Source organism: Globicephala melas, chromosome 6 (assembly GCF_963455315.2).
Source record: "Globicephala melas chromosome 6, mGloMel1.2, whole genome shotgun sequence".
Classification (NCBI taxonomy): Eukaryota; Metazoa; Chordata; class Mammalia; order Artiodactyla; family Delphinidae; genus Globicephala; species Globicephala melas.
In genome coordinates, this window is record NC_083319.1 from 98,132,260 (window position 1) to 98,147,914 (window position 15,655).

Below are 15,655 nucleotides of genomic sequence, written 5' to 3' on the forward strand. Positions count from 1 at the left end.
AAACCTTTTTTTTTCAGGGACTTGGGTCCATGGCTGGACTGGACATGAGCTTAGAGTTCTGTGTCTGGACATCTCTCTGTGGTACCATTGTTAGCTCATGCCTCACCTCCCCGTCCTTGCCTGCCCCAGCTGCTCACAGAAGGAATGGCTGGTGCCTCCAGCTCTAGGATGGATTCCTTTGAAGCTAGGGGTAGGTGTACGTGAGGGATGTTTGCCCAATCTTCTGCAAGGTGTTTGAAAGCAAACCTTGCTGTTTAAGCACATCAATATGGGTTAAGTAAGTCTGAGCCCTGTTTGCCTAACTTGTCTCAGTCATAACTTTTCTTCTCACTACAGTGTTGGCCCAGAATATACCTCTGGCCTGATTTCTAGTTCCTTACAAGAACTGGAGGCCTGACCAGAGTACCCAGCCTTTCCTAAACACATAAATCCAGTGATGCTCTTGTTATTGAATTCTGCTTCCCCTACCCTCAAGATGTAATTCTCCTCAAGGGCTAACTCCAGGTAGATGAGAAAAATACTGAAGCCATACATGGACCCAGCAAAAAAAAAAAAAAAAAAAAAAAATGGTGCTGTTATCAGCTAGCAAAATCTGCCAAGAGAACAGGAGCTAGAGAGACAATATGAGTTACTGTCATTGCTATTCCAGGTCTAGCACAAGTATGCCATCACCTGCTGGGGTTCTGAAATTGCATTGCCAAACTGCCTGCTGGGGTTTGCTGGCCTTTGAACACTATGCACTGAACTATTCAGCCACTCCACAACCCATAGGGAACAGCCCCAGATGTTGGGTTAGTTTTTCCAGCTGCCATATCACTCATTGACAGCTTGTTTTTGCCCCTCAATGGTGCAAATTACTCCCAGACAAAGGATAGCTCAGAGCTGAAATCAATTGAGTTATGGCCAAACACAAGGTCTTTGATAACTTAATTATAGTGTTTGATGACCTCAGGGATTGTCCTTTTTCTCTCTAACTCTATGAATCTTCTCATTGGTGATAAGGATTGAAACCAAAGATAAGAGTTTTTTCCTTTTAAAAGAAGAAGGAGGAAAAGAGAAGAATCAAGAAGCAACATGAAAAAATATTTAGGACCCTCCCTCCTAGGTTTGCCTCTTCCTAGGAAACTGATGACTACCTGGGTATAAGGAGGACAAGAGAACATACCAGAGCACAGGGGCTCCCTCAGACAGCCTACGTGTGAATTTTGTTATTACCAAGTGCCACTCTGTGACCTTAGGAAACCTACTTAACTTCTCAATGTCTCAGGTGTCTCATCTGTAAAAATGAGGATAATAACAGTTCCTACTGCAAAGGTTGTTTTGAGGATTAAATGAAAACATTTGGGCAAAACACTCAGAATACCAGTTGGAGTATAATTACAACTCAATAATTCATTTAGTAGTTGCCAGATACTATGTTAAGGACTTTAGTACATTATCTCATATAATCTGACACTTTGAGATGAGTTGTGAGAGTCTTGGTTTCCTCATGGGAAAGGTGCGGCACAGAGGGGTGAAGTATATTGTTCAAGGTGACACAGACCAAAAGGGACAGAGCCAGGATTCAAATCATATAAATGTTTTATCCAAGGAGGAGCATCTTGAACGGTTCTCCCAATTCAGAGGAAGCAGCCTCACAAATATTAAACAAAACTAGAAGGCAGAGCTGAGATGCAATCCCACTAGCTGTTCAGCCTTGGCCACGTCACTTCTCCTTGGTTGTGAAGTGAGAAGGTTCCAGAACTGAGAGTATGTAGAACAGCCTGGACTTCCCATCACCATGCAGTGTTTCTCCAGCATTGCACCTCCTCCAGTCAGCTACCATCAAATGCTCCATGTGCTTCTTGGGATCTTCTATGCTTCTGCCCAGAGCACAGGGGCTACAGGGAGAGCTTTTCCTCCCTGAGAGAAGAAGACACAGCAGCTCGGAGAGACCTCTCCTTGGCTGCCTAATTTTCCTTTCTAGTTCTCCAGCCATATCAGCCCCAGAGTCTGGAATGTTTAGCAAGTGAAGAGGGACTCTACAAATGTTTAGGGGATTGAGTTTAAGTGAATATTACATGGAAATGCAATGATAATGTACAATATGCCTGCTTAATTAGCAGAAACTTAAAATAAAGTAGGGAGGTTTGCTCTGAGGAATCTTCTTTCAAATCCAAATCACAGTCTCAAGGGCACACAGTCCCCCTCCCCCTCCCACCTCCTCCTTCAGCAGGAATTTTTATGCTGCCCTCCCTCTGAATCCAGATTTCAGAAACCTGGGCTCTCTATCTTCCCCGCAGAAAAGGAATTTATTAAAACATTCACTGCATCCTGAATTGAGAAATCAGCTGCCTGGAATCCGTGATCCATACGTTTTCTCTAGGTGATGAGTGTTTCCTTGGAATGTGTCCCTCATGTGCCCTTCATGGTTCAGAGCTCCTGAGATCCGGGCTAGATTCAGCCACAGGGACTCTAACCGCTGCCGGCTCTTCATTCTCTCAGCCTTGGAGCCCTCCAGGATCCTCAGCACCTAGCACAGGCTCTGATGTGGTCCCTACCCACCAGTGACTCAGGCGTTTGTAGGGGAGACTGAGCAAATGAGAGGTTCCACCCCCAGCAGGGCTTGATCATGTATACTTGGGGCCGGGGGAATGCCCTGTTGTTTGTCTCCATTCATTCCAAGCCCATGTCTAACAGAGATGCTAGTGTAGGTCAGCCCCCTGTGACATTAAAATTCCCCAGCCAGTCTCTCCTCTCCACTCATGCTTTGGAAGACTCTCACTGCTGAGATGCCACACCACTCTGTTCATTTATTTCCTCATAATCTTCATAGTTGTTAGTTGTCTTCTGGATGGGGGGTGTGCTCTGCCACCCAGTCTTCCTCCTTTTTCTCCGGCTTCCCCACCACTTGGTGCCAGTCTCTGTGGCAGAAATGTCCATGTTGACGTTTGCCCTGATCCCTGGGGACCATTTTATATGGCAACTTTCTAAGGGTGCTGAGAAGCCTAAGAATGGGGGCCACACCTGGAGTTTGCTAGTGACCCTCAGCCTCAGTGCCCAAATGTTTGCCTGTTGATTTATAGGTGACAGGAGGCCTTTGGTCACATTATCATCCTGGACACCTCCCCTATTTCTCACCTTCTTCCCATGGCTGAGTGCTTATAGCCCCTGGGCCATGGTCAACCAAGCGGGCAAAAGAGGTGCTAAGAAGGTTGAGGGTAGGAAGACAGGGTCACAAAGCCAGTCACGGAGTGATGCCTGGCATGTCATTAGCTGCACCAGCTCTAAGAATAGAGTAAGAACCACAAGTTCAAGCGATTTCTCCTTGCATGCATGTGTGTGCATCCTTGTGTGTTTTGGGAAGGCATTAATTTCCATGTTTCTGGATCCTGAACTATAAGTCACGTGCAAAAAAAGAACCTAAGGCTTGTTGTCTTGGTCATATATTGATGCATTACAGATCAGTCCTAAAACTCAGTGACTTACCATAGCAATGGCTTACTTTTGCTTCTACCTTTGCAATTCGCCTGATGGTTGGTTGATCTAGGCTGGGTTTTGATGGAAAGGCACTGCTCCAGGTGTCTGTCATTTTCCTGTAACCAGTATGTTCTCATAGGGACAGCAGAGTCACAAGAGAGCAAGTGAAATCATGCAAGGCCCACAATACGTCCATGACAATGGTGTGGATGCAGGGAGGGGTGAAGAATTGGGGACAACAATTCAGTCCACCACATTTCCATATACTTTTGCTCATTGCACCTATATCAAAACCAACAGAGATGAAACTGCTTACACTTCTTTCCAGACGTTAGCCTGCTCTCCAAGCGGCAGGGGTCTGCTTTCCCTATATGGGAGTGGACTTCAGGAGACTTGGATTAAAGCAACACACTTCAGAGGAGACATCTGCGCCCTTTGGTCAAGGCTGCTCAGGACCTGGGGCTCATAGGGCTGGGCAGAGCATGCATACTGTACTTGAAATGTTGGTTGGCAGTAGCGCTCTCTGACTTTCTCGTGGAAAGTAAGACTCTCCAGGTGGGTTCTTTCCAAATGACTAAGGGCCCCCTAAGGAGGAGTCAGCTCAAGCTGCTCTGTGCCCCTTTTGGTCAAGCAAGCCCTTAAAACCTCTATGACTGATCTGAAGAGGACTCTTGGGCTTTGTCCAGCAACAGTGATGGTCCACCCATTGTTACCCTGACAGGAGGCCTCCCTCCCTACAGCAGCCCCTGCTCAGGCCACAAATAGTGTAATGTGAGAAAGAGGTTTCCAAAAACAACAGGGCACCCTGGGAGTGTGAGCTCATTGAGTCACTCGCCCCCATCTTATTAGCATCCGAAGGGACCACAGGCCAGTGGAGAGATGACAACTGCTGGTACTCAGGATCCTGGTGAGGGAGGAGCGCAGGGTTTGGGGGAGGTCAGGAAGGACTATGGGGTTACCACTCCGGCAGGTTGGGGTATACCCAGGACAAGCAGCCACTTCTCATAAGGCTTCCAGTCTTCAAAAAGAGAACTTCCTCTCTCCATACTAGGACTCCGCTGCACGTGGTGTTTGACAGTCCAATGCCAGGACAGTGTCTTTAAACAGGGGTGCGACTGGCATTTGGGGTGGGGCAATTCATTGTGCAGGCCTCTCCCCTGCAATGTAAAACATCTAACACCCTTCTTCTCAGCCCATTAAATGACAGTATCTCTCCTGGTCATTGTTTCAACCAGGAACATCTGAACCATTTCTATATGCCCCCCAAGGGGTGATACCACCCCAGTTGAGAGTCGGTGAGTTTAGGGATTAAAGGAGCCTTTAGGTCCAATGCAAAGAGTGCATTGAGCATTCTGGGGTTTTGTTAACTATCAACACTAAATCCTAATTCAGACTGCTAGACTCTCTACAGTAGAAAATGGGATCCTGTGCTGTCATAGGACACTGAAGAGGTGAGTTTCAGTAGAAAACTTTGAGGATAAAATTTTCAGATCAGGACCTACTCAGTGAACAGGTTTCAGTGGGAATAGAAGGTAAGAGGATACAGATGAAAGGCATCGTTATCCAGGGATTATACAGCACCAGCGCCATGGAGTGAGGCAGAGGGCCTAGATGGGGACATGCGGGGGCCGCTGGGGGGAAACTGACCTCGCACAAGACAGCCCCTTCCCCGTTTTCAACTAACTCCCAACCAAGAATCTCTTGGTGGCTGATGTCCAAAGACTACAGAGGTACACAAGTTGATTAGCCATCAAAGCCCTATTTAGAGGCATGTCCGCAAACTGCCATCAGTGTAGTCAAAACCCCAATAAGTAAATTCCAGAATAGTCAAGCCTGCTATGTGATTGAATATCCAATTCTCCAAACGCCTGCAGCAAAACAGAAAGTTCAGTTGACAAATATTTATTGAGTACTACCATAGACTCAATGTTTGTTTCCCTCCAAATTCATATGTTGAACTCTAATCCCCAGTGTGATGGTATTTGGAGGTGAGGCTTTTGGGGGTGTTTTTTGTCCAGGTCTTAGTTTATAAAGGTGACTGAGTGATGACACAGAGAAATCAGTGCCATTGAAAGAAACGTTTAATGTTACAGTTCCCATAGAAATAGGAGGCAGGCTTGTCATGTGGGGCCACAGGAGTGGCATTGGGTCAGGAAGCAGAAGTAGGAGCAAGGGGAAGGTTTAGAACACCGTCTTTATTGGGGTTTCCATGGGAAAGGCAAGGCAGGGCAGAGTAATCAATTCAGAATTGGCTAGTTTGAATAATTTTGGTGGGCTTTGGGCTACGGATGTGGCCCCTAGTTGCCTGGCACCTGCCCCTGGGATGATTCAGGAGGAGGAATATTGCCTCCTGGGATGCACAGGCCAGATAGAGGAGGTATGATTCTTGATTGGTTGTTTTTATATCAAAGCCATGCTCCCAGTTGAGACCTTCACAGTCTTTAAGAATTGGCTACCCCTGGAAAGGAGGGTAAGTCTCCTCCCCAAGTCAGGAAGGTTTTTAAAGCTGTCAAAACATCATAATATACAGAAAATTTTAAAACACGATTAATGCAGGAGGCGATTATGTCACGAGGGTGGAGCCCTAATGAATGGGATTAATGCCTTTATGGAGGAGGCCCCAGAGAGTTCCCTCCTTGCTTTCATCATGCAAGGTGACGTCTCCATGAACCAAGAAGTGGGATCTCACCCCATACTGAATCTGCCAGTGTCTTGGAACTCCCGGACTCCAGAACTGCGAGGAATAAATTTCTGTTGTTTATAAGCCACCCAATCTATGGTACTCTGTTACAGCAGCTGAACCGACTAAGACAAGTACCTTCCACGTGCCGGGGCCATGCTGGACCCTCAGGATACACAGATGGAGAAAACAAAGCTGATGTCCTCACATGTCTTACCCTCCAATGGGGGTAGCAGGCATGTAAACAAAGCATTAAACTACCTTGTAAAATGTAGTTATGTGTAAACTGGAGAGGTAGAAAAAGGAAGGAGATTATATCAATATAAACTTTCTAGATGAGTTTAGAATGAGAGATAATTCTGACACATGACAGTTAAGCAGGGTTGGATACTCCAGGCAAGGGAACGGCATGGGGCTTCCCTGGTGATGCAGTGGTTGAGAGTCCGCCTGACGATGCAGGGGACACGGGTTTGTGCCCTGGTCCGGGAAGATCCCGCATGCCGTGGAGCGGCTGGGCCCGTGAGCCATGGCCGCTGAGCCTGCGCGTCTGGAGCCTGTGCTCTGCAACGGGAGAAGCCACGACAGTGAGAGGCCCGTGTACCACAAAAAAAAAGAAAAGAAAAAAAGGGAATGGCATGAAGAAAAGTACAATGCACTAAAAAATGTGTGTTGGGTGAGGCAGAGGGGTAGCGGAGGTAAAGGAGGTGCTTGGAGATCACAGTTGTTGTTTAATCATTGTATGAGTCAGCTCTAGCTGCCAAACAAAATACCAGGTTGCACGGTTTAAGCAAGAGAAATTTATTTATTAATTAAAAAAAATTTTTTTAACATCTTTATTGGAGTATAATTGCTTTACAATGGTGTGTTAGTTTCTGCTTTATAACAAAGTGAATCAGTTATACATATACATATGTCCCCATATCTCTTCCCTCTTGCATCTCCCTCCCTCCCACCCTCCCTATCCCACCCATGTAGGTGGTCACAAAGCACCGAGCTGATCTCCCTGTGCTATGCGGCTGCTTCCCACTAGCTATCTATATTACATCTAGTAGTGTATGTATGTCCATGCCACTCTCTCACTTTGTCCCAGCTTACCCTTCTGCCTCCCTGTATCCTCAAGTCCATTCTCTAGTAGGTATGCAGTTTATTCCCGTCTTGCCCCTAGGTTCTTCATGATCATTATTTTTGTTTTTCACATTCCATATATATGTGTTAGCATACAGTATTTGTTTTTCTCTTTCTGACTTCACTTTGTTGACACTCTCTAGGTCCATCCACCTCACTATAAATAACTCAGTTTCATTTCTTTTTATGGATGAGTAATATTCCTATGTATATATGTGCCACATCTTCTTTATCCATTCATCTGTTGATGGACACTTAGGTTGCTTCCATGTCCTGGTTATTGTAAATAGAGCTGCAATGAATATTTTGGTACATGACTCTTTCTGAACTTTGGTTTTCTCAGGGTATATGCCCAGTAGTGGGATTGCTGGCTCATATGGTAGTTCTATTTTTAGTTTCTTAAGGAACGTCCATACTGTTCTCCATAGTGGCTGTATCAATTTACATTCCCACCAACAGTGCAAGAGGGTTCCCTTTTCTCCACATCCTCTCCAGCATTTGCTGTTTGTAGATTTTCTGATGATGGTCATTCTGACTGGTGTGAGATGATATCTCATTGTAGTTTTGATTTGCATTTCTCTAATGATTAATGATGTTGAGCATTCTTTCATGTGTCTCTTGGCAATCTCTATATCTTCTTTAGAGAAATGTCTATTTAAGTCTTCTGCCCATTTTTTTATTTTTTTTTAATGTTGAGCTGCATGAGCTGCTTGTAAATTTTGGAGATTAATCCTTTGTCAGCTGCTTCATTTGCAAATATTTTCTCCCATTCTGAGGGTTGCCTTTTCGTCTTGTTTATGGTTTCCTTTGTTGTGCAAAAGCTTTTAAGTTTCATTAGGTCCCATTTGTTTATTTTTGTTGTTATTTCCATTTCTCTAGGAGGTGGGTCAAAAAGGATCTTGCTGTGATTTATTTCATAGAGTGTTCTACCTATGTTTTCCTCTAAGATTTGGATGGTGTCTGGCCTTACATTTAGGTCTTTAATCCATTTTGAGTTTATTTTTGTGTATGGTGTTAGGGAGGGTTCTAATTTCATTCTTTTACATGTAGCTGTCCAGTGTTCACAGCACCACTTATTGAAGAGGCTATATTTTCTCCACTGTATTTTCTTGCTGCCTTTATCAAAGATAAGGTGACCATATGTGTGTGGGTTTATCTCTGGGCTTTCTATCCTGTTCCATTGAGCTATATTTCTGTTTCTGTGCCAGTACCATACTGTCTTGATTACTGTAGCTTTGTAGTATAGTCTGAAGTCAGGGAGTCTGATTCCTCCAGCTTCATTTTTCCTTCTCAAGATTGGTTTGGCTATTCAGGGTCTTTTGTGTTTCCATACAAATTGTGAAATTTTTTGTTCTAGCTCTGTGAAACATGCCAGTGGTAGTTTGATAGGGATTGCATTGAATCTGTAGATTGCTTTGGGTAGTAGAGACATTTTCACAATGTCAATTCTTCCAATCCAAGGACATGGTATATCTCTCCATCTGTTTGTATCATCTTTAATTTCTTTCATTCATGTCATAATTTTCTGCATACAGGTCTTTTGTCTCCTTAGGTAGGTTTATTCTTAGATATTTTATTCTTTTTGTTGCAAAGGTAAATGGGAGTGTTTTCTTAATTTCACTTTCAGATTTTTCATCATTAGTGTATAGGAATGCAAGAGATTTCTGTGCATTAATTTTGTATCCTGCTACTTTACCAAATTCATTGATTAGCTCTAGTAGTTTTCTGGTAGCATCTTTAGGATTCTCTATGTATTATACCATCTCATCTGCAAGCAGCGACAGCTTTACTTGTTCTTTTCCAATTTGGATTCCTTTTATTTCTTTTTCTTCTCTGATTGCCATGGCTATGTTGAAACTATGTTGAATAATGGTGGTGAGAGTGGGCAACCTTGTCTTGTTCTTGATCTTAGAGGAAATGGTTTCAGTTTTTCACCATTAAGGATGATGTTGGCTGTGGGTTTGCGATATATGACCTTTATTATGTTAAGGAAACTTCCATCTATGCCTACTTTCTGGAGGGTTTTTATTGTAAATAAGTGTTGAATTTTGTCAAAAGCTTTCTCTGCATCTATTGAGATGATCATATGGATTTTCTGCTTCAATTTGTTAATATGGTGTATCACATTGATTGATTTGTGTATATTGAAGAATCCTTGCATTCCTGGGATAAACCCCACTTGATCATAGTGTATGATCCTTTTCATGTGCTGTTAAATTCTGTTTGCTAGTATTTTGTTGAGGATTTTTGCATCTATGTTCATCAGTGATATTGGCCTGTAGTTTTCTTTCTTTGTGACATCTTTGTCTGGTTTTGGTATCAGAGTGATGGTGGCCTCGTAGAATGAGTTTGGGAGTGTTCTTCCCTCTGCTATATTTTGGAAGAGTTTGAGAAGGATAGGTGTTAGGTCTTCTCTAAATGTTTGATAGAATTCGCCTTTGAAGCCATCTGGTCCTGGGCCTTTGTTTCTTGGAAGATTTTTAATCACAGTCTCAATTTCAGTGCTTGTGACTGGTCTGTTCATATTTTCTATTTCTTCCTGGTTCAGTCTTGGCAGGTTGTGCATTTCTAAGAATTTGTCCGTTTCTTTCAGGTTGTCCATTTTATTGGCATACAGTTGCTTGTAGTAATCTCTCATGATTCTTTGTATTTCTGCATTGTCAATTGTTTGTTCTCCGTTTTCATTTCTAATTCTATTGATTTAAGTCTTCTACCTCTTTTTTCTTGATAAGTCTGGCTAATGGGTTATCTATTTTGTTTACCTTCTCAAAGAACCAGCTTTTAGTTTTATTGATCTTTGCTATTGTTTCCTTCATTTCTTTTTCATTTACTTCTGATCTGATCTTTATGATTTCTTTCCTTCTGCTAACTTTGGGTGTTTTTTGTTCTTCTTTCTCTAACTGCTTTAGGTGTAAGGTTAGGTTGTTTATTTGAGATGTTTCTATTGCTATAAACTTCCCTCTTAGAACTGCTTTTGCTGCATCCCATAGGTTTTGGGTCATTGTTTTTCCATTTTCATTTGTTTCTAGGTATTTTTTGATTTCCTCTTTGATTTCTTCACTGATATATTGGTTATTAAGTAATGTGCTCTTTAGCCTCGATATGTTTGTATTTCTTACAGTTTTTTTCCTGTAATTGATATCTAGTCTCATAGCATTGTGGTAAGAAAAGATACTTGATATGATTTCAATTTTCTTAAATGTACCAAGGCTTGATTTGTGACCCAAGATATAATCTCTCTTAGCGAATGTTCCATGAGCACTTGAGAAGAAAGTGTATTATGTTGTTTTTGGATGGAATGTCCTATAAATATCAATTAAGTCCATCTGGTTTATTGTATCATTTAAAGCTTGTGTTTCCTTATTTATTTTCATTTTGGATGATCTGTCTATTGGTTAAAGTGGGGGTGTTAAAGTCCCCTACTATGGTTGTGTTACTTTCAATTTCCCCTTTTATGGCTGTTAGTATTTGCCTTATATATTGATGTGCTCCTCTGTTGGGTGCATAAATATTTACAATTTTTATATCTTCTTCTTGGATTGATCCCTTGATCATTATGTAGTGTCCTTCTTTGTCTCATGTAATAGTCTTTGTTTTAAAGTCTATTTTGTCTGATATGAGAATTGCTACACCAGCTTTCTTTTGATTTCCATTTGCATGGAATATCTTTTTCCATCCCCTCACTTTCAGTCTGTATGCGTCCCTAGGTCTGAAGTGGGTCTCTTGTAGACAGCATATATACAGGTCTTGTTTTTGTATCCATTCAGCCAATCTATGTCTTTTGGTTGGAGCATTTAATCCATTTACATTTAAGGTAATTATTGCTATGTATGTTCCTATTACCATTTTCTTAATTGTTTTGGGGTTATTATTGTAGGTCTTTTCCTTCTCTTGTGTCTCCTGCCTAGAAAGGTCCTTTAGCATTTGTTGTAAAGTTGGTTTGGTGGTGCTGAATTCTCTTAGCTTTTGCTTGTATCTAAAGGTTTAATTTCTCCATCAAATCTGAATGAGATCCTTGCTCTGTAGAGTAATCTTGGTGGTACGTTTTTCTCCTTTGTCACTTTAAATATCTCCTGCCACTCCCTTCTGTCTTGCAGAGTTTCTGCTGAAAGGTCAGCTGTTACCTTATGGGGATTCCCTTATGTGTTCTTTGTTGTTTTTCCCTTGCTGCTTTTAATATTTGTTCTTTGTATTTAAATTTTGATAGTGTGATTACTATGTGTCTGGGCGTGTTTCTTCTTGGATTTATCCTGTATGGAACTCTCTGTGCTTCCTGCACTTGATTAGGTATTTCCTTTCCCATATTAGGGAAGTTTTCAACTATAATCTCTTCAAATATTTTTTTCAGTACCTTTCTTTTTCTCTTCTTCTTCTGGGACCCTTATAATTCGAATGTTGGTGTGTTTAATGTTGTCCCAGAGGTCTCTGAGACTGTCTCAATTCTTTTCATTCTTTGTTCTTTATTCTGCTCTGCAGTAGTTATTTCCACTGTTATCTTTCAGGTCACTTATCTGTTCTTCTACCTCAGTTATTCTGCTATTGATCCCTTCTGGAGAATTTTAATTTCATTTATTGTGTTGTTCATCACTGTTTGTTTGCTCTTTAGTTCTTCTAGGTCCTTGTTAAACGTCTCTTGTATTTTCTCCATTCTATTTCCAAGATATTGTATCATCTTTACTATCATTATTCTGAATTCTTTTTCAGGTAGACTGCTTATTTCCTCTTCATTTGTCAGGTCTGGTGGGTTTTTTCCTTGCTCCTTCATCTGCTGTGTGTTTCTCTGTCTTCTCATTTTGCTTAACTTACTGTGTTTGGGTGTCCTTTGCACAGGCTGCAGGTTCGTGGTTCCCATTGCTTTTGGTTTCTGTCCCCAGTGGCTAAGGTTTGTTCAGTGGGTTGTGTAGGCTTCCTGGTGGAGGGGACTAGTGCCTGTGTTCTGGTGGATGAGGCTGGATCTTGTCTTTCCGGTGGGCAGGTCCATGTCTGGTGGTTTCTTTTGGGGTGTCTGTGGCCTTATTATGATTTTAGGCATCCTCTGTGCTAATGGATGGGGTTGTGTTCCTGTCTTGCTACTTGTTTGGCACAGGGTGTCCAGCACTGTAGCTTGTTGATTTTTGAGTGGAGCTGGGTCTTGGCTTTGAGATGGAGGTCTGTGGGAGATTTTCGCCATATGATATTACATGGAGCTGGGAAGTCTCTTGTGGACCAGTGTCCTGAACATGGCTTTCCCACTTGCGTGGCACAGCTGTGACACCTGGGTGGAGCACCAACAGTCTGTTCTCCACACGGCTCAGAATGAAAGGCTGTAAAAAAAGAAAGAAGAAGGTAAAATAAAATAAAATAAAGTAAAGTAAAATAAAGTTATTAAAATAAAAAATTAAGAAAAAATTTTTTAACTAATAAAAAGGGAAAAATGGACAGACAGAACCCTAGGACAAATGGTAAAAGCAAAGCTATGCAGACAAAATCACACACAGAAGCATACGCATACACATTTACAAAAAGAGAAAAAGGGGGAAATATATGTATATTGTTGCTCCCGAAGTCCACCTCCTCAACTTGGGATGATTCGTTGTCTATTCAGGTATTCCACAGATGCAGGGTACATCAAGTTGATTGTGGAGCTTTAATCCGCTGTTTCTGAGGCTGCTGGGAGAAATTTCCCTTTCTCTTCTTTGTTCGCACAGTTCACAGGGTTCAGCTTTGCATTTGGACCCGCCTCTGCCTGTAGGTCGCCTGAGGGCATCTGTTCTTCGCTCAGACAGGACGGTGTTAAAGGAGCAGCTGATTCAGTGGCCCTGACTCACTCAGGCTAGGGGTAGGGAGGGGTATGGATGCGGGGCGAGCCTGCGTCCGCAGAGGCCGGCGTGATGTTGCACCAGCCCGAGGCGCGCCATGCGTTCTCCTGGGGAAGTTGTCCCTGGATCCTGGGACCCTGGCAGTGGCGGGCTGCACAGGCTCCCCGGAAGGGAGGTATGGATAGTGACCTTTGCTCGCACACAGGCTTCTTGGTGGCAGCAGCAACAGCCTTAGCGTCTCATGCACGTCTCTGGGGTCCGCTCTGTTAGCCGTGGCTCACGCCCATCTCTGGATCTCCTTTAAGCAGCGCTCTTAATCCCCTCTCCTCGCGCACCAGGAAACAAAGAGGGAAGAAAAAGTCTCTTGCCTCTTCGGCAAGTGCAGACCTTTCCCCGGACTCCCTCCTGGCTAGCCGTGATGCACTAACCCCCTGCAGGCTGTGTTCACACCACCAACCCCAGTCCTCTCCCTGCCCTCCGATTGAAGCCGGAGCCTCAGCTCCCAGCCCCACCCACCCCGGCGGGTGAGCAGACAAGCCTCCTGGGCTGGTGAGTGCTGGTCGGCACTGATCCTCTGTGCGGGAATCTCTCCGCTGTGCCCTCTGCACCCCTGTTGCTGCGCTCTCCTCCTTGGCTCCAAAGCTTCCCCCCTCCGCCACCTGCAGTCTCCGCCCGCGAAGGGGCTTCCTAGTGTGTGGAAACCTTTCCTCCTACACAGCTCCCTCCCACTGGTGCAGGTCCCGTCCCTATTCTTTTGTCTCTGTTTTTTCTTTTTTCTTTTGCCCTACCCAGGTACGTGGGGAGTTTCTTGCCTTTTGGGAGGTCTGAGGTCTTCTGCCAGCATTCAGTAGGTGTTCTGTAGGAGTTGTTCCACGTGTACATGTATTTCTGATGTATCTGTGGGGAGGAAGGTGATCTCCGCCTCTTACTCTTCCGCCATCTTGAAAGTCCTCACAGTCCAGAAATTTATTTTTTCACAATTTGTTTCTCACAGTTCTGGAAGCTAGAAAGTCAGTTTCTGGTGAATCCCTTCTTGTGGTTTGCAGGCAGTCCATAACAATGGTTTCTGGAAGCCTTGAGAATAATTAATATTTCACTCCTGGTAGTTGTTCCACGAGGCAGATAGCTGGATGTGTTGGACTCTATTTCAGTCTATACACAAAACCCAAGCTACACTATTTCTCTAATTAAAACCCAGAAAGAAGTATTCTGAGTTGAGAGGGCTTGTGGTGTGCAGAGACAAGGGTGAGATTTGGAGTCCAACCCAGACTCTAATAGCATCACCACCACTTGTCTGCTCTGCATCTTTGGGCAAACCGCTGGACCACCCTTCTCCTCCCCAAAGGCTCTTCCACCTCTAGATAATAAAATAGGGAGACTGAAACCTACCTCATAGATTTGTTTGTAATCCAATAAGATGAGGCATGAGAAAGTGCATTGGCAAGTGCAAAGCTCGGTCCCGGAATGGATCAAGGAGATCAAGAAGAAAGAGGAATCTCCCTGGAGATGCCTGGCATCCAAAATGAAGATAATCCTAGTTAGTGCAGCCTTGTTTGTGCCACAGGGGAGGCCTCTGGAAGCCCTTAATTCCTAATTACCCATAGATAATGAATGAATACAGTGGTAAATGTTATTAGAATAATTTACTATTCATGAAGTACAAGGGACAATTAGAATAATTCCCTATTAGTATTCACATGCCCCTTGTCGAAGAGATTCCCACCACCTTGGGCTCCCAGGGCCCCCGTTAGAGGAATGGGATCCCCCTCTCCAGCACCAGGCTGTATCCAGCAGGGTTATTAGGCAAGGGAAGTTATTGGCTGTGTAATTAACTATGTAATTAACTCAGAGTGCAGAATGCCATCAGCACCTAATCTAATAGAAACATGTAATTAAATTGTGTCTTTAATCCCTGGGAAAGTCTCTGGATTGGGGTGTGGGAATCAACCTGGCAGCGCGCCTCCAGGTCTCCATTACCTTCATTTAGACAATTAATTGATATTCAAGTTACCTTTCTTATTCAAACCTAATTGAATTTCTCGCTACTCCCCATGAGGTGTAATGTGTTTATAAAGATGCTCTTCTTCATTCACCGCCTGGAGAACCCACAGCAAAGCAGTCATCACCTAGCTCCCACAGTCTCTTACCCAGATACTAGATGCCAGCAAGTGTCCCCTTTAAGAGGCTGATTGGTGCTTTGCTTGCTCCTTGGTATCTTTGCATCTGAACGGCGGTAACTAGCTGGAGAGCAGCTGTGACTAATGAATTTTCCCTCCTTATTGAGCCAAAGTCAGACGGTTGTTGCCAACGTGTCCATTTTGTTTTTTAGCTCTCCTTTCACTTTGCCTGATTCTGATGCATTCTTCCTAAATTCCCTCCTTGCCCCCTGGAGCGCTACCTCCAGCACCCTCTTGAGTGCTCCTCTACGTTACATCCACCTTCGTCCTCAAATCCAGCCCTGGGAGAGCCAACCGCACTTGTGACTTTGTCAGGCTTCCCTGCTCTCTCTACAAAGACAAGGCTCACAATCCTAGAACTCAGATGGCCTCCCGCAGGCTTGGCTTTCTCCTGGGCTGCAGAGGAGAGAGGAGCT